The 23,928-nt window shown below is 39.5% G+C and overlaps 1 long non-coding RNA gene across 1 annotated transcript in view; it reads right to left on the reverse strand.

Annotated features, from left to right (window-relative positions):
• Positions 1-23,928, reverse strand: part of LOC104653210 (uncharacterized) — a 181,035-nt gene that overhangs the window by 11,385 nt on the left and 145,722 nt on the right. The gene's annotated exons all lie outside the window — the stretch shown is intronic.

Consider the following 23,928-nt stretch of genomic DNA (forward strand, 5'->3'; position numbering starts at 1 on the left):
ATACATCTAGGAATTTTTTTAATTAAAAGGTAAAGAGATGAATGTGGCCAAAGTTTTACACAACTGAAAATAAAGTAAAACAGACGGCATGTGTTTAAACCTGAGTTTATCAGGCATGGCAGGAAGTTGCAGGAGAGAGAGGCAGTGACCCAAGCCAGTGCACTTGATGTTCATGGACATATATTTTTTTTAAATAATAAATTAACATTTTTAAATAGAAGCATAAATTGAGTTGGATATTTGTTGGCGCTGAGATACTGCCCACTGTGAAACAAAGCTTTGACTAGTTTTTTTGTTTGTTTGTTTACTTTCTTCAGGGGGGAGGGGGGGCAAGTTTGGGTAGGAAAGAAAGCATAAATGAACGTGACCCTGAGGTGAAGAGGTATATGAACAGCCTTTGCAATGTATAAAAAGAAAAAAACAAAAAACAAAAAACAAAAAAAATAGAGCAAGTGAAACCAAAAATGATGTTCTTGGTGTTTTTCTATAATGTAGTCTTGTTAGCTTTTTTGTTACTGTAACAATGCTGATCTCGAACTGTACCAAAATACATGGAGACTAACAAACAGAACCACATGGAACTTTCAAACTGAAAAAAAAATTTGTCACAAAAACTTTGTTGTCATAGTTAAGTTGATTGTAGATGGTAATTGAATATACTCCTTTGAAAATATTTCATCAAGTATGTTTCCTGCTCATTGTGATACATTAAAAAAATATGAGCAAAAGTTCTGTCTCCGTTACTACATTTGTGCATATGCATGTGTGTGTGCATGAGAGAGAGACTGATGGCTGGCAAAGTATAAATATGAATACCTTGAGGTTGTGTGTGCAGGGAGTACTTATCCCAATGTACACAAGGATGTACACAAACTCTTTAGTGTTTCAAAAGACACTTGTATATCCCATTTCCTGGGGCTCATGAATGTCAGAAGTCTGGGCCATGATGCTGTCTACTTTATTGGGAGGGGTAAGCCTGACATCTTAGACAATACTTGGCCCCTTAATTCAGATGTTTACATGAAAGTTTTAGATGGTTGACACAATTACAGGCAAAAGAGTTTTACTGACAGGAGAAAGGTAGGTTCAACTTTTTTGAAACGGGAATTGGATCTAGTGTTTATGACAGAAGGATATGAACGGTAAGTTGAACTAAGTGGATTATGGCCTACACTTACCTGTCCTCCAAAGGACTTTTCTAAACTTCCATTAGTGCAGAATTTGAGAGAGGCCCATTTCGTATAACACCAGTATCAGTAATGTCTGCATATAAGAGACAACTCGGTCCTCTTGCCAGAAACCCTCCCCTACCACAGCAAATGCCTGAACTTGACTAATAAGGAGTATCTCCAAGATCAGGCCTGAAGGTCTTCCATTCATCTATACTTTATATAGCCACAGCTAATAAATAATTTATAAAACTTTAGCAGGTGGCCTGAATGGCACTGTAGACTGGCTATATGCTTGCAAGGTCTACAGCATCTGCCCTCCATCAGTAGGAATATTTTCTTCCTCAGGAGTTGAGCTATAAAATCCTCTCCTATTGGCTCAGACAGCCATCCATCTTTTCTCTCTCTTTCCCTGCTCTCCCTGTCCCTCTCCCCTCTCTCTCCTCTCTTTCCTCTCTGTCTCTACCTGCCCCTCACCTTTCTTTTAACAGAGTCTTGCTCTGTAGCTCAGGCTGGAGTGCAATGGTGCAAACTTGGCCCACTGCAACCTCTGTCGCCTGGGTTCAAGTGATTCTCCTGCTTCAGCCCCCAGAGTAGCTGAGATTATAGGCGCGTGCCACCATGCCAGACTAATTTTTGTATTTTTAATAGAGACTGGGTTTCACCATGTTGGACAGGATGGTCTTGATACCCTGACCTCAAGTGATTCATCCGCCTTGGCCTCCCAAAATGCTGGGATTGCAGGCGTAAGCCATCGTACCTGGCCTCAGACAGCCATTTTTCTTAATTCCTACAACAGGCGTTCAAAAAGTAGTGATCCTATTGTCTCAAAATTTCAAAGAATTCAACTGATACAGGCATTACTAGTGCTCAGGGAGGAAAGCTGGTTCCTTGGCCAGCGCTGGAACCTCTATGCCAAACAGGTAGTGTCACTGTCCTTAATGAAATCTGATCTTTCCCTAGGCATTGTACCTTTCTTTTTGGAGTTCCTGCAGAAATGGATGGCCTCTATCTTGCTATATTTTCTTGGTACCCAGTTAATGTTGCTGATCTGTCTTCCCACCCTGTGAAAAGGTATAGTAGGATAAAACTTGTTCAGACCCAAAGCCACATCTGCCTTTTTAAACTATAATTATTTTAGGATCTGGCAGGATTGCATTGAAACATTTTAAATGGAACTAGTTTTGCAGAGAGGTTTTGCTGCTTCAGCTCTTTGGAGGAAAGTGACTACAATTCAAATTCTCCTACAGATAAATTTCTAACAAGAAAATAAGACAAAATTTTATTGATGTTTGAGCCCTTTGTATCAGAGAATCTCTGAGCACCTAAATTACATTAAAGAAGGGCTGCTTAAGAGACCTGAAGCTCCTTCTGTTACTGAAAAGGCTGGTTTTTCTTAAGGGAAAAGAAGTCTTCCAGTCTGGCTTCAATATCATCCTCATGTGGATGAATTAATGGCTTTCTCTCCAGTGGAAAATAAATGGCAACATCTTAAAATGGCCAATACGTGCTAGGTAGCTGTTTCTAATTTTGCTTTAAAGAAACGTCTGCAGTGCATAACCCCTGCTATAGACTAATGACCTTCCAAATGTTACTTTTAACAAGTTTAGGCTTGAAGTTACAAGAGCACAAGCAGTTTAAGAGTCAAGTTGAAGGATGAGAATTTTGCACCTGCTGATCTGCTCTGCTCTGCAGCCTTAATTACAGCAGGACAGATGTGCTCACTCAGCCTCTGTACACTACTGCTGGGGATGAAACAGCCAAGGCTCTGGAAAAACTTGCAAAGAAATTAGTGCTCTCAGAATCATTAAGGTAGAGGCAGTTTTCCATTCTTTACTTCATGATGAAGGCAGGTGTTTTCCTTCCCTCTTTCCTGTTTCATTCTTTTTTAAAACTAAAGGCATCTGTTTTTAGGATGTCCTAATCAGTAAGCTAGGGTTTCTCTGAATCTGTCGTCTTGAGTTTTTAAATTATAAGCAACATAAATAAATTTGCTTTTGATCCTTTATTTATGACTGCTTAACTTCTTATTCTAAGTATAAGAGATGAACAAAAAGCCTATTTAATTCAAATTTTCAATCCTTTATTAACATGGGAATGAAAACTCTCAGATGAACTGTTTTACTTTTGGGCCAAGATCCCTTGGCCTGAGAAGTGAGTGCTGAGAAGCAACTAATAGTAACCATGGAGAAAGGCACTGGCGGGTATTCTCTACCTCTACAATGTTCACAGCCTTTATAAAGCATCATTCTTCCTTGCCTTTCTACTTAATACACTACTCTTGTAAGCTCCCCACACACTGCTGCTCTTTTAATTCCTGTGTATGCTTTATGTTTGCCTAACACTTGTAAAAATATTTTGTAAAATTATATACTTGCTTCTCAGATGATCTGTAAGGTAGACAAAGTGGGTAGCATTTATCCCCAGTATCCAGGATAGTGAGGTAATGAGTGAGGGGAGAAGGCACTAATCAGGTATTTAGCCTTTAACAACAGTGCTCTTCCTCATCACACTATTTCTTGAAAGACCACGGAAGAGAGAGAGTGTGGGCTCCAGAGTCAGACTGATAGGGTTCAAATTCTGGTTCCATCATGGTGACCTTCCTTTAGTTACTTACTTTCACTGTGAAATGAGGGAAATAGTACCTGCTTTATAGAGTTGTTGGGAATTTTAAATAAATTAATGTATGTAAAATACTTAGGACACTGCCTGCTTCATACTAAGTGCTAAAAAATCTGTTGTTACTATCAGTCATTATGACCTCTCCACATCTCCTTTCTGTAGGCCCCTTGAACTGCTGCTTTCTAACTTTTGGTTTCCTTCACAGAGGTTTGGGAACTGCAGCTGTAAAGGTAAGTGCCATCAAGCCTCTGCCATAGGTTTATTTCTGATGTTTCCCTGTCTGTACATATCTCAGATTGTTCAGAGATCCTTTAGGAGGTTTCTGCTCACAAGCTGTATAGGAGTATGGTATAGGAGTTTGGATTATAGTATTTTAATGCCCACCATGTAGTAATTAATTTGGACGTGAGGAAAAGATGGCTGGTAGTTTGCTTTTGTTTCTAAGACTAGATATATGTCTGGTTCACCATACCTTGAAAGATGAGCCACTTAAATGTATGGGGTTACAGAATAGGGAAAACAGAGTAAGTTGTGATAGTTTGCCCTCTGCCTAATTTGAAGTGGTTCAGATGTACAAGTTGAGAGGTGTACCATCTGAAATGAGACTCTGTATGAAAGAACTGTAGGTGAAACAAAACTGAAAGGGGAATATATGCAAAAGAATGCAGCAAGAGGATGTCTTCACCCCTAGACCCAGGAAGAGGTTTTTAAAATACTATCATTGGAATAAGCTGCAAAATAAATATTTAAAAGACGCATGGGAAACAATGGGCAAAAACTAAATCAGCACAGTGAAACGACTTAATTACAGTGTTTCTATGGTAGCATCTGCATGTAAGAGCTCATCAGGCTTTAGGATACAGGCTTTAGGAGGCTATTACCCTATGTGTGAACTTAGTCTATTTTTAATCAGAAACAATGGTGGCTTTAGAAATAAAGTTGCCAATATTGGTATCAGAGGGCTAGAAAAGGCCTCTTTACTTGAGAATGACTGCTGGGTGATTTTTCCTTCTATCTGAGGATAACAACCCATTAATGTAGCTTTGTTATACTGCCTGTAGATAGGACATCATCATACAGTGTCTTTATTACATGGTTATAAGTTTGACACTGCTTGAACAGTTATCAAAGTGTGATTTGTATTAAGCTTATTTTTTTCTTTATCTTTGAGTACTTTAAAGGTAGTGCTCCACTGATGCCTCATTTACATGGTTTCCAATAACAAATCTGCTGTCATCCTTATTTTTAATGTATTTTTTGTCTTTATCACTAGTTTTATCACATCACAATTTCATTATGATATGTTTTGGTGTAGTTTTTAAAATTCATGTTTCTTGTGCTTATGGTTTGTTGGGTTCTTGGATCTGTGGGGAATTACTTTTCACCAAAATTGGGAATTTTTCAGCCATTATTTCTTCAAACACTTTTTGTCTGCCCCTTCTCCCTTCACTTCCTCTGCCACCACCACCCCTGGCCCCGGCCCCACAGGGATGCCAATCATATAGTTATTAGTGAACTTGAAGTAACCCATCACTTGCTGATGCTCTGAGTTTTTCATTTGTTTGGCTTATTGTTTGTTTGCTTACACTTTTCTCTGTGTGTTTCTTTTTGGATCATTTCCAATGCTGTGTCTTCAAGTCCACTAATATTTTCTTTTAATCTGCCATTAATCCCATCTAGTGTATCTGTTCATCTCAGATAATAAAGTTTTTATCTTTAGAAGTTTAATTTGGGTCTTTTAAGTATCTTCCATGTCTCTCCGTAAATTCTGAACATATGAAAAAGTTACAATAGTTGTTTACTATCATCCTCTGCTATTCTAATATCTGTGTGTAAGTTCTGAATCAGTTTCAGTTGATTAGTCTCATTAAAGCTATTGTTTTTCTGTCTGTTTGTATGACTGGCAATCCCTGATTGGCTATTAGACATTGTAAATTTTACCTTGTTGGGTCCTGGATATTTTTGTATTCCTCTAAATTTCCTTAAACTTTGTTCTGGGATGCACTCAAGTTATTTGGAAACAGTGTGATCCCTTTGGGTCTTGTTTTTCTTTCAGGCAGGACCAGAGCACTATTTAGTCTAGGTTATTTGCCATTACTGAAGAATATGACTGTGCTGATTCTCTACTCAAACGTCCCATGAACTGTTCCCCATTTTGTATGAGTATCAAGTACTGTTCTCTTTTATGCTTTTGGCTGGTTCTTTCCAGGGCCAAAAGTAATCAGCACTTTTCTGAATACTTATGAGGGACCCCATGACGATCTCCAGAGTTTTCTCTCTCCTGTGGCACTTTGTCCTAAAGATTCTAGCTGCTTTGGTCTCCCTAGACTTGGCTTTATCTCTTCAACTCAGGGAGTATGCTGGGCTTCACTCAGGTTCGTCACCCTGTACTGTTGCCTGGAAACTCTCTCAAGGCAATAAGGTGGGATAATGATAGGGCTCACCTTCTTTGTTTCTCGTCTCTCTAAGATCACTGTCTTTCACTGTGTGATGTCTAGTACCTTGAAAACCATTCTTTCATATATTTTGTCTTGTAATTTTTGTTTTTTCAGCTGGGAGGGTACATCTGGTCTCTATTATTCCATCTCTGCTAGAAGCTGAGGTCAAATTTATTCTTTAGATATATGTGGTAAGAGTCTTGCATACCTTTCCAAAGTGCTGCCAACACTTACGAAATTTCCCAAAAGGTTTGAACTAACACAGGAACCTGACGTCCCCAGCAGATTTCTCTAGACATAGGGTGCTGACTGATCTCTTAAGATTAAGGTTGCAACTAATTCATCCTTTTGCTTACAATGATCAGAGATGGAGAAACAGTAGCCAAACACATGAATTCTTCTAGCCACCTTTTTTGCTTTGCCATAATACCACACAGAGTGGGGAAACCATTTCTTAGGTTTTGAAGTTGTAAGCCAGCCCAGAAATATGAGGGAACAGATGGATAACTGACCCTAAAACAATATGTTAGCTCTTCCACCTTAACTACAAGGGTTATCACTATTCATAATGTTATTTTAGCCATTTTTAAAAAACACTTCAGTGTCTTCCTTCACACAGACAATTTCACAGGCTAAGCAAGTGTGGTTCAAAGAAATCCACTGATATGAAAGTATGGCTCTCACTGTGATGTGAGTTTATTGCACTGAGTAATACAAGGGAATGAGAAAAGCTAGACCCTGGCAGACAGACGCTAGTCATTTTAACTAAACCTAAATAATGTCTTCTGTATGTTTATTTATTTTGCAAAACTTAGTTCCCACTTAAATTGGGCATATAGTATGTCCATGATAAGTGTAATTCTTAAAATGTTAACTCATTACCTGCTTTCATAACTCAGTATTTGTTCCAGCCTGCCTTTCTCACTATAGTTATCTGTGGATAATCTGTTCCACCAAAACCACCCTACCTTTAAAACACACCCTGTACTTTTCCCTCTGCCTTTACAAGGTTATCTAATACCATTTATTCCATGACATTTACTCTCATCATATCTGCCCAATCCCTTTTCTGACCCCTTACACATGAAATATGTTGTTTGGCAAAGATTCATGTATGTGTCTTATACCTAGGTAGCCTGACAACCTGTGTTTATACTGAATGTTCATGTGACTGAGTAAATTATTTAAAGAATAAATGAAATAAATGGGTATTCATCCTCATCTTTATGCTTTCTAAAGGGGGAAAGGTTTTGTTTTTTTTTCTTTTGAGACAAAGTTTCTCTCTTGTCCAGGCTGGAGTGCAATGGCATGATCTCAGCTCACTGCAACCTCTGCCTCCCGGGTTCAAGTGATTCTCCTGCCTCAGCCTCCCAAGTAGCTGGGATTATAGGCATGCACCACCACACCTGGCTAATTTTTTGTATTTTTAGTAGAGACAGGGTTTCTCTGTGTTGGACAAGCTGGTCTCGAACTCCCGACCTCAGGTGATCCACCCACCTCGGCCTCCCAAAGTGCTGGGATTACAGATGTGAGCTACTGTACCCGGCCAGGGGAAAGGTCTTAAGTGAATGAGTGGATATATATGAAATTATACAAAATTAGTATGGAATGGTTAAAAACATTTTCAGTCCCCAAACCTTCTGTAAAGTAGAAGGAGAAGGACATTTTTCAATAGGTAGAGAAGTAATGGAGAATAGAAACCAATTTAAAATTAAATTGGACAGATTAAAAACTACGCTAGGAAAACATTTTATTTTTAAGGGAGAAAATGATTACAATAAAAACCAGTCTAGGTATTTGGAAGTACCAGACAAAATCCTTTATAACTGTCCTCAAGAAGAAGGGTGGTCTTAAACACTACTTGAAAGGAGTTACATGGTTATGTTTTTCTAATAAAAATGGAAATGTTTGTAGAATATTTGAAAGATAGGCCTCACCCTAAAACTAGAAAAAATACTGGAATATAACCCTAAGAGAGAGTTAGATTATAATGAAGGCTGAAATATGCCTTCAGTCTTTACTAGCTGGTAGATAATTATGGGAAAGAAAAGATAAGTGGAATTTTTTTTTTTTTTTTAATAGAGACATGGTGTCACAATGTTGCCCAGGCTGGTCTCAAACTCCTGGCCTCAGGAAACCCTCCCGCCTTGGCCTCCCAAAGTGCTGAGGTTACTATGCTCAGCCACATGAAAATTTTTATGATTTTGCTATCTGTAAAATCTCACACCAATAAAATCTCCATGTCATGTATAAATGCAATAGAAAGAAATTGAGTACAAAAAAGAGAGATGCAGGCTTACAGAGCTCCATTTAGTGGAGCCACATAATCTGAAAAGCTATAAGAGTTTTTCATACTCCAATTGTGCTGATGAGGGCTGAGAGCAAGGTAAGGAATCTCTGGTAAGATCTGAAAGGCATGAAATTCAAGTTCCCTTTTAGAACAAAATTCCACAGTAAGAAGAAACTATAGGCAAGAGAATTCAAATTGAGCAAGACAGGGACATAAGGGACTAAAGATAAAACAAAGGGAGGGGAAGAGACCAAGAATCCTCAGAGAAATAAGCCACATTCTTGAATGCTTCATGAAAACAATATAAAGCTAGGAGGACCACTGAAGCCATGAAGCTAAAAAAGTTATCCCAACCTATCTGTTCCTCCTAAAATTCAAAAAACTAGTTACACATGAAAATGTTCAATAGAAAAACACTGTAGCTGAATTCCATAAAAAATTTATTATAAGAAAAAAAGGCACTGGGTGCGGTGGCTCAAGCCTGTCATCCCAGCACTTTGGGAGGCCGAGGCGGGTGGATCATGAGGTCAAGAGATTCAGACCATCCTGGTCAACATGGTGAAACCCCATCTCTACTAAAAATACAAAACATCAGCTGGGCATGGTGGTGGGTGCCTGTAATCCCAGCTACTCAGGACGTTGAGGCAGGAGAATTGCCTGAACCCAGGAGGCGGAGGTTGTGGTGAGCCGAGATCACGCCATTGCACTCTAGCCTGGATAACAAGAGAGTGAAACTCCGTCTCAAAAAAAAAAAAAAAAAAAAGAAAAGGAAGAAAAAAAAAAAAGAAAAGGAATGCTGGGAAGATGGCCGACTAAGAACAGCTCAGGACTTCAGCTCACAGTGAAAGTGCAGAGGGTGAGTGGACGCCACATTTCCAGATGAATTTTTATTGCCCACAGACCAGGAGATACCCAGGCAGAAAGGTCGCCAGCGCCAGTGTTCTGGCCGGTGCGGCTGTTTGGCCCCTGCGGGGCTGATTTGGCCCGCGCACCTGCTTTGACCATGCCCTGTTGCGGCGGTTCTCCGTACAAAAGCCACTTGTCTGGGAGCCCTCTAAGCTGGCGATTGGAGCCCTGAGACAGCAGAGTTGCCCATTCATCTGAAATAGTGAGCCAGGCCAGGAGATTCCTAGGCAAAAAAAAAAAAACAAAAAAAAACGCCAGGAGCCAGCACCGCTGTTTGAGCCAACTCAGTGAGTCACAGCATGGGAGATCCCGGCGCCTTTTCAACAAGTGACTAGAACGCTGGGTCTTTCAACTTAAAAAATAAAAAAAAGACTCTGAGTCAGGGAGCCAGGTGATCAGGCTCAGTTGGTCCCACCCCCCACCCCCAACAACAAGGAAAACAAAAACAGTAATTAAAAACGCTCTGGGTTGAGCCTTTCACAGCAAGCACAGCTGAACCCGGGACAGTCCAGCTCTGTGGGGGAGGGGCGTCTGCAATTACTGAGACTCTCCACCATTATGGAGGCAGGCTGCCGTTGCTGAGGCAACTCGCCGTTGCCAAGGCAACTTGCCACAACAGAGAGAGTCCGCCATAACAGAGGTGGGGCCACCATTGCCGAGGCATTTCTAACTACACCCATATAAACAGGACTGCAGGGAAGAGCACAGGGCAGCTGGGCGGAGCCACTGGAGGCAGACAGTGGCTAGGTGGGCTGCTAGCTGGGCGGGGCAGACCTGAAAGAAAAAACGAAAAAGGCAGTAGCACAACGGAAACTCATAAAGCCCTAACTCCCCGGGACAGAGCACCTGGGAACAAAAAGCAGTTTATGAATTCAGCTGCAGCAGACCTAAACGTACCTGCCCAGCAACTCTGAATGAACAATGGAGCTCACAGCTCAGGACTTAAGCCCCAATAAAAGATAGACTGTCTCCTCAAGTAGCTCCCTGACCCCCATAGATCCAAAGAGTCACCTCATAAAGGAGAGAAGGGACTGACAGTTGGCGAGCATCCTTCTTGGACAAAGATAGCAGAAGAGGAAACTGGTAGCAACCCTTACTGTTTTGCAGCTGCTGCAGGTGATCCCCAGGCAAGCAGGGCCTGGAGTGGACCTCAGCAGTCCTACAGCAGAGGGGCCAGACTGTTAGAAGGAAAGCTTAAAAAAAAAAAAAGAAGTAACTTCAGCATCCACGAACTAGAAGCTCACTCAGAGACCCAACCTGAAAGATAGTAACTACAAAGACAACAGGTGGATAAACCCACAAAAATGGGAAGAAACCAGCACAAAAAGGATGAAAACTCCCAAAACCAGAACACCGCTCCTCCTAAAAGGGATCACAACTCCTCACCAGCAAGGGAACCAGACCGGATGGAGGAGTGTGATGAAAGGACAGAATCAGACTTCAGAAGGTGGATAGTAAGAAACTACAGTGAGCTAAAAGAACATGTTCTAACCCAATGCAAAGAAACTAGGAACCTTGAAAAAAGACTGGACGAAATGCTAATGAGAATGGACAACATAGAGAGGAATATAGTGAATTGATGGAGCTGAAAAACACAACACGAGAACTTCACGAAGCATGCACAAGTTTCAACAGCCGAATTGACCTAGCAGAAGAAAGGATATCAGAGGTTGAAGATCAACTCAATGAAATAAAAAGAGAAGGCAAGAACAGAGAAAAAAGTGCAAAAAGGAACGAATAAAATCTTCTAGAAATGTGGGACTATGTGAAAAGACCTAATCTACGTTTGATAGGTGTACCTGAATGTGATGAAGAGAATGAATCCAAGCTGGAAAATACTCTTCAGGATATTATGCAGGAAAACTTCCCCAACCTAACAGCGCAGGCCAATATTCAAATCCAGGAAATACAGAGAACACCACAAAGATATTCCTCAAGAAGAGCAACCCCAAGGCACATAATCATAAGAATCACTAGGGTTGAAATGAAAGAGACAATGCTAAGGGCAGCCAGAGAGAAAGGTCGGGTTACCCACAAAGGGAAGCCCATTAGACTCACAGCAGATCTCTCAGCAGAAACCCTACAAGCCAGAAGAGATTGGGGGCCAATATTCAACATCCTTAAAGAAAAGAACTTTCAACCCAGAATCCCCTCTCCAGCCAAACTAAGCTTCATAAGTGAAGGAAAAATAAAATCCTTTGCGAACAAGCAAGTACTCAGAGATTTCATCACCTCCAAACCTGCACTACAAGAACTGCTGAAAGAGGCTCTACACATATAAAGGAACAACCAGTACCAGCCACTCCAAAAACATACCAAATAGTAAAACAGCATCAACACAATCAAGAATCTGCATCAACTAACCAACAAAACAGCCAGGTAGCATCAAAACGACAGTATCAAATTCACACATAACAATACTATCCCTAAATGTAAATGGACTAAATGCCCCAATCAAAAGACACAGACTGGCAAACTGGATAAAAAGCGAAAACACATCAGTGTGCTGTATCCAGGAAACCCATCTTACATGCAAGGATATGCAAAGGCTCAAAATAAAGGGATGGAGGAAGATCTACCAAGCAAATGGAGAGCCAAAAAAAAAGCAGGAGTTGCAATTCTCATCTCTGATAAAACAGACTTTAAAGCAACAAAGATCAAAAGAGACAAAGAAGGACATTACATAATGGTAAAAGGATCACTGCAACAAGAAGAGAAAACGATCCTAAATATATACGCACTCAATACAGGAGCACTCAGATACATAAGGCAAGTTCTTAATGACTTACAAAGAGACTTAGACTCCCACACAATAATAGTGGGAGACTTTAACACCCCATTGTCAATATTAGACAGATCAACCAGACAGAAAATCAACAAGGATATCCAGGACCTGAACTCAGACCTGGAACAAGCAAACCTAATGCACATTTACAGAACTCTCCACCCCAAATCCACAGAATATACATTCTTCTCAGCACCACATCACACCTACTCTAAAATTGACCACATAATTGGCAATAAATCACTCCTCAGCAAATGCAAAAGAATGGAAATCATAACAAACAGTCTCTCAGACCACAGTGCAATTGAGTTAGAACTCAGAATGCAGAAACTAACTCAGAACCGCACAGCTTCATGGAAACTGAACAACTTGCTCTTGAATGTTGACTGGATAAACAATGAAATGAAGGCAGAAATAACGATGTTCTTTGAAACCAATGAGAACAAAGATACAACATACCAGAATCTCTGGGACACATTTAAAGCAGTCTCCAGAGGAAAATATATAGCAATGAGTGCCCACATGAGAAGAAAGGAGAGATCGAAAATTGACACCCTATCATCAAAATTGAAAGAGCTAGAGGAGCAAGATCAAAAAAACTCAAAACCTCGCAGAAGACAGGAAATAACTAAGAACAGAGCAGAACTGAAGGAAATAGAGACACAAAAAACTCTTCAAAATATCAATAAATCCAGTAGCTGGTTGTTCGAAAAGATCAACAAAATAGACAGACCACTAGCCATATTAATAAAAAAGGAAATAAAAAAGAGAATAACCAAATTGATGCAATAAAAAACGATAAAGAGGTTATCACCACAGATTCCACAGAAGTCCACACCATCATCAGAGATTATTACAAACAACTCTATGCACATAAACTAGTAAACCTGGAAGAAATGGATAAATTCCTGGACACTTCCATCCTTCCAAGCCTAAACCAGGAAGAAGTCGAAACCCTGAATAGACCAATAACGAGGTCTGAAGTTGAGGCAGCAATTAAGAGCCAACCACCCAAAAAAAGCCCAGGTCCAGATGGGTTCACAGCCGAATTCTACCAGACATACAAAGAGGAGCTGGTACCATTCCTTCTGAAACTATTCCAAATAATCCCAAAAGAGAGAACCCTTCCCAAATCATTTTATGAGACAAACATCATCCTGATACCAAAACCCGGCAGAGACTCAACAAGAAAAGAAAACTTCAGGCCAATATCCATGATGAACATAGATGCAAAAATCTTCAATAAAATACTGGCAAGCTGATTGCAACAGCACATCAAAAAGCTCATCCACCATGATCAAGTAGGATTCATCCCAGGGATGCAAGGCTGGTTCAACATATGCAAGTCCATAAACGTTATTCACCACATAAATGAACCAAAGACAAAAACCACATGATTATCTCAATTGATGCAGAGAAGAGCTTTGACAAAATTCAACAACCCTTTATGCTAAAAACCCTCAATAAACTAGGTATTGACAGAACATATCTCAAAATAATAAAAGCTATTTATGACAAACCAACAGCCAATATCATACTGAATGGGCAAAAACTAGAAGCATTCCCTTTGAAATCTGGCACTAGACAAGGATGCCCTCTCTCACCACTCCTATACAATATAGTACTGGAAGTTCTAGCCAGAGCAATCAGGCAAGAAAAAGAAATAAAGGGTATTCAAATAGGAAAGGAGGAAATCAAATTGCCTTTATTTGCAGATGACATGATTGTGTATCTAGAAGACCCCATTGTCTCAGCCCAAAATCTCCTGAAACTGATAAACAACTTCAGCAAAGTCTCAGGATACAAAATCAACGTGCAGAAATCACAAGCATTGCTATACACCCATAACAGACTTAAAGAGAACCAAATCAAGAATGAACTGCCATTCACAATTGCTACAAAGAGAATAAAATACCTAGGAATACAACTAACAAGGAATGTAAAGGACCTCTTCAAGGAGAACTACAAGCCACTGCTCAACGAAATAAGAGAGGACACAAACAGATGGAGAAACATCCCATGTTGATGGTTAGGAAGAATCAACAACGTGAAAATGGCCATACTGCCCAAAGTAATTTACAAATTCAACGCTATTCCCATCAAGCTACCAATGACCTTCTTCACAGAACAGGAAAAATACACCTTAAACTTCATATGGAAGCAAAGGAGAGCCCACATAGCCAAGTCAATTCTAAGCAAAAAGAACAAAGCAGGAGGCATCACACTACCGGACTTCAAACTATACTACAAGGCTACAGTAATCAAAACAGCATGGTACTGGTACCAAAACTGAGATATAGACCAATGGAACAGAACAGAGGCCTCAGAGTAAATACAACATATCTACAACCCTCCGATCTTTGAGAAACCTGACAAAAACAAGCAATGGGGAAAGGATTCCCTGTTTCCTTTTTTTTTTTTTTTTTTTTTTTTTTTTAAAGAAGAGGAAGAAAGAGAAAGAGGAAGAGGGAGAGAGGATGGGGGTATTGCTTTATTGCCCAGGCTAGAATGCAGTCTACATATGGGTATACCTATAATTGTCCTTAATAATGGAGACATGAAAGAAAATGAGGGAAGAGAATAACAAACAAGGAGCCAACCAAGATTTCATTTAAACTTCTAAATTGATATGATGTGGTACTGATAAGAGTGTATATTTTGTAGATTTAAAGTGGAGAGTTCTATAAATGTTAATTACATTTACTTGTTCCAGATCTGGGTTCAAGACCTGAATATCGTTGTTAATTTTGTGTCTCATTGATCTGTCTAATATTAATGTTGAAGTCTCCCACTATTATTATGTGGGAGTCTAAGTCTCTTTATAAGTCCTGTATGTCTAGGTATTCCTGTATTGGGTGCGTATATATTTAGGATCTTTAGCTCTTCTTGTTTTTGCATTGATCCTTTTATCATTATATAATGTCCTTCTTTGCTTCTTTTGATCTTTGTTGCTTAATTGTAACTTCTGCTTTTTATTTATTTATTTTAGCTCTCTGTTTGGTTGGTAAATCTTTCTCCATCCCTTGTTTAGAGTCTTTGTGTATCCTTGAATGTGAGATGGATCTGGATGCAGCATACTGATGGGTTTTAGTTTTTAATTCAAATTGCCTGTCTTTAGATTGGGGGATTTAGTCAATTTAAATTTAGAATTAATAATAATATATGTGAGTTTAATACTGTCATTAGCTGACTATTTTGTCCATTAGTTGATGTAAATTCTTCATTATATTGATGCTCTTTTTGATAATTTTTTTAGAAAGGCTGATACTGTTTGTTCCTTTCATATGTGTAGTGGTTCTTTCAGAAGCTCTTGCAAAGCAGGCCTGGTGGTGATGAAATCTCTGAGTGCTTGCTTATTCACAAAAAACTTTATTTTTCCTTCACATGTGAAGCTTAGCTTGGCTGGATGTGAAATTCTGGGTTGAAAGTTCTTTTCTTTAAGGATGTTGAATATTGGCCCCCACTCTCTTCTGGCTTGTAGGGTTTCTGCTGAGAGATCTGCTGTAAGTCTGATAGGCTTCCCTTTGTGGGTAACCTGACCTTTCTCTCTGGCTGCCCTTAGTATTTTCTCCTTCATTTCAACCCTGGTGAATCTGACGATTATGTGCCTTGGAGTTGCTCTTCTTGAGGAATATCTCTGTGGTGTTCTCTGTATTACCTGGAGTTGAATATTATCCTGCCTTACTAGGCTGGGAAAATTTTCCTGAATAATGTCCTGAAGCGTATTTTCCAGCTTGGATTCATTCTCTTCGTCACATTCAGGTACACCGATCAAGCGTAGATTAGGTCTTTTCACATAGTCCCATATTTCTTGGAGACTTTGCTCGTTCCTTTTTATCCTTTTTTCTCTCGTCTTGTCTTCTTGTTTTATTTCATTGAGTTGATCTTCGACCTCTGATATCCTTTCTTCTGCTTGATCAATTCGGCTGTTAAAACTTGTGCATACTTCACGTAGTTCTCGTATTGTGTTTTTCAGCTCCATCAATTCACTTATTTTCCTCTCTAAATTTTGTATTCTTGTTGACATTTCGTCAAACCTTTTTTCAAAGTTCTTAGTTTCTTTAGATTGTGTTATAACAAGTTCTTTTAATTCACAGAAGTTTCTTATTATCCACGTTTTGAAGCCTGCTTCTGTAATTGGAACCCACTCGTTCTCCATCAAGCCTTGTTTCGTTGCTGATGAGGAACCGGGATCCCCTGCAGAGGAAGAGGCGTTCTGATCTTGGGTATTCTCAGCCTTTTTTGACCGTTTTCCTCCCTTCGCCGTAGATTTATCCATCTGTGGTCTTTATAATTACCGTCTCTGCAATTGGGTTTCTTTGTGGACGTCCAACTTACTGATTCTCAGCGCCGAAATCTGAGCAACCCACTGCACCGACTAAATCAGCGGCGTTAAGATTGAGGGTGCTTTTCCAACTCTGCACCGTGAACCGACGCTCCGAGGCGCCGGCAAAACCGCCTCGCTGGTCACAAGAGTCGCGCTGGCGACCCGTGGGGCTCCTCCGCTGGGAATCTCCTGATGCGTGAGCAACAAGAATTCATGTGAAGGTGTGGCGTCCTCTCCTTCTTTGCGCTTTCAGTGGGAGCTACAATCCCGAGCTGCTAGTGATCAGCCATCTTGGATCTCTCTCGGATTCCCTGTTTCCTAAATGGTGTTGGGAAAACTGGCTAGCCATGTGCAGAAAGCAGCAACTGGACCCCTTCCTGACACCTTACACTAAAATTAACTCCAGATGGATTAAAGACTTAAACATAAGACCTAACACCATAAAAACCCTAGAAGAAAATCTAGGCAAAACCATTCAGGACATAGGCGTAGGCAAGGTCTTCATGACCAAAACGCCAAAAGCACTGGCAACAAAAGCCAAAATAGACAAATGGGACCTAATCAAACTCCACAGCTTCTGCACGGCAAAACAAACAGTCAGTAGAGTGAATCGGCAACCAACAGAATGGGAAAAAATTTTTGCAGTCTACCCATCTGACAAGGGGCTGATACCCAGAACTTACAAAGAACTAAAACAAATCTACAAGAAAAAAAACAAACAAGCCCATTCAAAAGTGGGCAAAGGATATGAACAGACACTTTACAAAATACGAAATAGAGGAGGCCAACAAACATATGAAAAAATGCTCATCATCACTGGTCATCAGAGAAATGCAAATCAAAACCACAGTGAGATACCATCTCACACCAGTTAGAATGGCGATCATTAAAAAATCGGGAAACAACAGATGCTGGAGAGGATGTGGAGAAATAGGAACACTTTTACACTGTTGGTGGGAGTGTAAATTAATTCAACCATTGTGGATGACAGTGTGGCAATTCCTCAGTGACCTAAAAATAGAAATCCCATTTGACCCAGCAATCCCATTACTGGGTATATATCCAAAGGATTATAAATCATTCTACTAGAAGGACACATGCACACGAATGTTCATTGCAGCACTGTTTACAATAGCAAAGACCTGGAACCAACCCAAAAGTCCATCGATGATAGACTGGACAGGGAAAATGTGGTACATACACACCATGGAATATTATGCAGCCATCAAAAACGATGAGTTTGTGTCCTTTGTAGGGACATGGATGAACCTGAAAACCATCATTCTCAGCAAACTGACACAAAAGCAGAAAATCAAACAACGCATGTTCTCACTCATAGGCGGGTGTTGAACAATGAGAACACATGGACACAGGGAGGGGAGCACTACACACTGGGGTCTGTTGAGGGGAAATGGGGGAGGGATGGGGGGTGGGGAGGTGGGAAGAGATAGCACGGGGAGAAATGAGATACAGGTGAGGGGAAGGAAGGCAGCAAACCACACTGCCATGTGTGTACCTATGCAACAATCCTGCATGTTCCTCACATGTACCCCAAAACCTAAAATGCAATAAAAAAAGAAAAAGGAAAAAAAGGCAGAGAGAACAACCTTCCTGCAGTTGACAAAAGAAAAGACATGCCCATAAAATAGATAAGTTATATAGCCAAATATTCTAAAATTAGCCAATGAAAAAGTTTTTAAAGGATATAATAGCAGAATTAGAAAATTCTACAAAATTATCATTTCTCCTGAATCCATAGGAGAGCTGAGGTTAGATAATAATGAAGAAAACTGAATTCCAAAAAGGAGCAAGCCCTTTCAGGAAGAAAGAAGACTCACGACTACCTCACCTTAGCAGAGCATAAGAGAAAGAGCCACTTTAAAAACCTGTAAGAAGAAATCAAGTAGAAAAGTGACACAATGTTCCTGACCAACTGAAGGCTATTTCACTATGGAATACTTGGCATGAGGGTGGGGGCAGACACAGGTAAGTAAGTTTAGCATTCGCTTGCTACTCTTTTCCATGGGCCTCTACCAGAGGCTATAGAAGTCTAACACAGGCCTACTGGAGGTGATCAGCTTATGTCAGGAAACAAGCATTAAGCACAGCCTGTTTCATAGGACCTTCTTCCTTACAAAGCAAAAGCATTGGAGGGAGGAATAGCTAACCCTACTACCCCAAGGACACAGGCAAAAGATACTCTGTGGCAAGAAAAGAGGATAGAAGGAAAAACAACCGTACATCCCTGGGGCAAGGGCAGGAGCAGAAAAAGGTCTTGGGACAAGATCCTACACCAATACCCAGCAGATATCTGCTACCACTAACGGAGAAGTAGAAAACTCTTGCCTGACACCAACTCAGAGCACAGTTTGCTCTGTGGAGGAGCAGGAACACTGAGAAAGCCCTTTTGCCAAGATGAAGGTACACAAGGCCTGCCTAAGATGGATGCTGGACCTGGATCATCAAGAAAAGCTACAAGAGTTTTTCATACTCTTTCATACTCTGGACCTGGATCACCCTTCCTACTCCTACCATGAGTCTAATGCCCAGTGAGAAAAACCCACTGTGTGATACCCAAGCCCCCTTCCTAAACACATGGCAACAGCATCCCACAATTAGAGGATTTGAAGTCTGTGGTATACTGAGGTTACCGCTTCTTGACTTATTGGCTCAATCCCCTAACAGACAAAAAGCATGCCCCTATCTGGGCATAAATACTATTTACCTTACTCTCTACTGTTCTACACACAATGTTATAAAAAACGCAGCAACCAAAAATCATGTTACTCTCTATGGAAATATATAACATTAGCCAGGCATAGTGGCTCATTCCTGTAATCCCAGTACTTTGGGAGGCCAAGGTGGGAGGATCACTTGAGCCCAGGAGTTTGAGCCCAGTCTGGGCAACATAGCAAGACCTTGTCTCAACCATTTTTTTTTAAAGTTAGCCAGGAATGGTGGCATGCACCTCAAGGCCAAGCTACTTAGGAGGCTAACGTGGGAAGATCACTTGAGCCTGGGGGTCAAGGCTATAGTGAGCTGTTATTGGACCACTGCACTCCAGCCTGGGCAACAGAGCAAGATCCTGTCTCTAGATCCAACTACCAATTCCCAAGGTGTTACAGGCTGAATTGTGTCTCCCCTCACTCCCCACCTCAAATTCGTATGTTGAAGTCCTTACCCCTAGTACCTAGAAATGTGTCTGTATTTGGAGCTAGGGTACTTAAAGAGGTAAAGTTAAGTGAGTTTATTGAGGTGGGCCCTAATCCAACATTAGTTATAAGAAGAGGAGATAAGGACACAGACAGGCCCGGGGTAAGACCACATGCAGATATGACAAGATGACAGCCATCTACAAGCCAAGAAGAGAGGCCTTCAGAAGGGCCAACATCTTGATTGTGGACTTCTAGCTTCCAGAATTGGTGAAGAAATAAACTTCTGTTAATTATTCCAGTCTATGGTATTTGTTCTGGCAGCCCTAGAAAACTAACACAAAAGTTATATAGAGGAATACATTAAACTCTAGCAAAGGGATGCAGTAAACAAAAAGTAGATTATGGGAAACTCTCTAGATTAAACAAATAGATTTCTTTTTCAAATAAATTGCAAGGAGATTGAAGGCATTGGAAGGAAAAGTGTATGCACTGAAATATACCTAAAAACCATATTTTTAAAAACAACGGCAAGGTAAATGTAATTGGCTTCTGATTCAAACTATATATATTTTTAAAGTTATGAATATTTAAGACAATGAGAAACTTGATCACGACTAGAAATTTAATATTAAGAAAGCATCATTAAAGGAAAAAAGAGTATGAAAATTAAAGCCAAGGGTCCCCTACAAAAGAGGATTCTAACAAGAGACAACCTACACAGTAAGTTAGGACCAAAAGAGGCTACAACCTTGAGGTAGCCTCAAGGGGTAATCCATAGATAGAACAGGCCTCATAGAGATTGACAGTCTGAGTTCAAGTTCACTAGGAAGTCCATGGCATCTCAAGATTTAAACTTGTTTTTCTGGACTGATAGTTGCCACAGTTAACCTGACACAGCAAATGTAAAGCTTCACTAGAAAAATGTATATTCATTATATCCCTAAAATTATCTCTACATATGATTTTCAAACACAGTATCAGTTCACAAAGATAAATAAAACAAGAAAATTAGACTCCATGAGTGAGAAACAGCAGACAACAGAAATACAGCTTTAATGACTTAGATATTGAAATGATCAAATGCAGAGAATGAAATGACTATGCTGAATATGCTTGAAGAAATGTTAAAAAGAGCTTGGGGATGTAGTCACTGGACAAGAAAGTAACATTCAAATGACAAAAATACAATAACTATAATTAAAGATTCAATGAATTTAACGTCAGACTGAGCATAGTTAAATAATTAACGAATCAGAAATCAGGTCAGAAGAATTTACCTAAAATGCAGAATATGGCGGATAAAAAGATAGAAAATACAGATAAAAGGGTAGGATATATAAAACATACAGTGAGAAGACCTGACATATATTTAGTCAGTGTCCCAGACGGAGAAGAGAAAGATACTGGTAAAGAGCCAGTATCTGAAGAGGTAACAGCTAAGAATTGTCTAGAAATATTGAAAGATACAAATCCAGAGATTCAAAGTCCAGGGGAAAGTAGAAGAAGAGAGAAGTAAAGAAAATAATTATGTAGGCCAGGCGCGGTGGCTCATGCCAGTAATCTCAGTACTTTTGGAGGCTGGAGGGTGGATCACTTGAGGTCAGGAGTTCAAGACCAACCTGGCCAACATGGTGAAACCTTGTCTCTACTAAAAATACAAAAATTAGCCAGGCATGATAGCACATGCCTGTAATCCCAGCTACTAAGGAAGGTGAGGCAGGAGAGTTGCTTGAACCCAGAGGGGCGGAGGTTACAGTGAGCTGAAACTGTGCCAGTGCACTCCAGCCTGGGCAACAGAGCAAGACTCTGTCTCAAAAAAAAAAAAAAGAAGAAGAAGAAGAAAGAAGAAAGAAAGAAGAAAGAAGGAGGAAGAGGAGGGGGAGGAGGAGGGGGGGAGGAGGAGGAGGAGGAGGAGGAGGAGGAGGAGGAAGAGAAGGAAGAAGAAGAGAAAATAATTATACAAATCATAGTGAAGATGCAGAAAACTAATTCCAAAGTAGGCATAGAAAGCAGACTTGTTATCTTCAAAGGAATAGCTTTTAGATAGTCAATTGGTTATGCAACAGAAACAATGGAAGCCAGAGGACAGCAGAATAATATCTTCAATCTGCTGAAATAAAATAACTACCAACAAAGAATCCTTTACCCAGAAAAGGATAATTTTAGTATAAAGGCAAAATAAACACATTTAAAATGAACAAAATCAGAGTTTGCTACCTGTAGACTGATTAAAGAATATACTTCACTTAGAAGGAAAATGATCCTAAGGAGAAGATCTCATACAAAAAAAAATATATGAACATTTAGAAAATATTGAAACTGTACATAGGCAAATCAAAATGAATACAGATAGTATGAAACAATAACTGTGTAGCCTGAAAAAAACTATACAGAATTAAAATACACAACATTAGCATTTAGGTTAGGAGAGGGTAAATGGAGTTTAAAAATCTTTTAAATTTCTTGTATTATCCAGGAAGTAAGGATAATTATTATCATTAGCCTTTATATGTTACTAATGATAGTTTTAATTTACTTAAGTCTTACACATTATGAATTTGTATTTAGTACTCAAAATTACAAGGCAAATGAGGGGTGAATATTCTATGAGTTCAATAAATCGTCAATAAATTGAGAAGGCATTCTTGCCATAGAGGGGAAAATGACATTCAGAAAAAAGATAAATATGTTAAGTTTTTAATTTTCAACAATTCATTAGCAAAATAGAATATATCCATTAGCCAAACTTCAAACTCTGTTGTCTTTAACAACAACAATCCTTATTGTTAAAAATAATCCTTGAGTACTAATGTTTTTACTTGCTTAAGTCAGATTTATTTACCTATAATCAACATACAGTAAAAATCAACCTTTTAGGTGCACAGTTCTATGAGTTTTGACAAATATATTTTAGTGTGTAATCACCACAAAAATAAATGTAAAAATAAATACTAAAATAAATTGTTTCCATTGCCACCATCATGTTTCCTCCTTTGTTGTTAATCCCCTTCCAATCCCCAGCACAGTCAACTACTAATCTGTGCTCTTTCCCTGTAGCTATGCCTTTTATAGAATATAATATAAACAGAATTATATATTTGCAGCCTTTTGTGTTTGGCTTTTTTCACTAACCATAAGACTTTGGATATTCATGTGTGTTGTTACATGTATCAGTAGCTCCTTTTTATTGCAAACTCATGTTTCATTGTATGATTACACTATTCATGAGACTATGAATATTTGGGTTGTTTACAGTTTGGGGCAATTTTTAATAAAGTTGTTATAAACATCCATGCATAAATCTTTGTATGAATAAATACTAGATGTGGGATCCCTAGATCACATGGTAAATGCAACACATAACTTCGGAAGATTGCTACCTGTGGTGGACAGATTCTAAAATAGCCCCAAATTATCTCAGCCTTCTGGTATGTGAACCTTTGTGTAATACCTTCCACTTGAATCTGGGTGGAACCTGTAGTTTGCTTCTAACCAAAAAAATATAGCAAAGGTGATGGGATGTCACTCCCATGATTGTATTACATAAGTTTGTAACTTCTCTCTCACTAGCAGACTTTCTTCTTATCCTTCTTGGCTCTGATGAAGTAAGCTGCCACGTGGCATAGTCCAGTGGTAAGAAAATGAGTCAAGCAACAGGTAGCAATGAACTGAGGCTTTCACTGACAGAGGCAAGGAACTGAATCCTACCAACAACCACATGACCTTGAAAGAGGATCCTTCTCAGTTTCAGCTTCAGGTGAGACCCCAGGTGTGACTGACACCTTGACTGAGGCTTTGATAGAGACCCTGAGGCAGAGGACTCAGTGACGCTCCATGTGGATTCCTGACCCCTAGAAACTGTGAGATAATAAATGTGTCTTGTTTTAAGCTGCTAAATATGTATAATTTATTATGCAGCAACTGATAACTAATATACCACATAAATGTTTTCTAAAACGATAATACTACTTTACATTCCCACTAACAATGCATGGAAGTTCCAGTTGCTTTGCATACCACTAGAGTTTGATATTGTCAGTTTTATAAATTATAGTAATGCCAAAAAAAGGTCTGTACTAGTAACTCATTGTAATTTGAATTTGTTTTTCTCATGACCAATAACGTGAAGTATTTATTCATGTACTTATTTGCCATCTATTTTATTAACAATTTACTTTGAAGAGCAGAAGCTTTGAATTTCAAGTCCAATTTGTCAATTTTCCTTCTGTGATATTT

This window comes from Saimiri boliviensis, chromosome 1 (assembly GCF_048565385.1).
Source record: "Saimiri boliviensis isolate mSaiBol1 chromosome 1, mSaiBol1.pri, whole genome shotgun sequence".
Lineage (NCBI taxonomy): Eukaryota > Metazoa > Chordata > Mammalia > Primates > Cebidae > Saimiri > Saimiri boliviensis.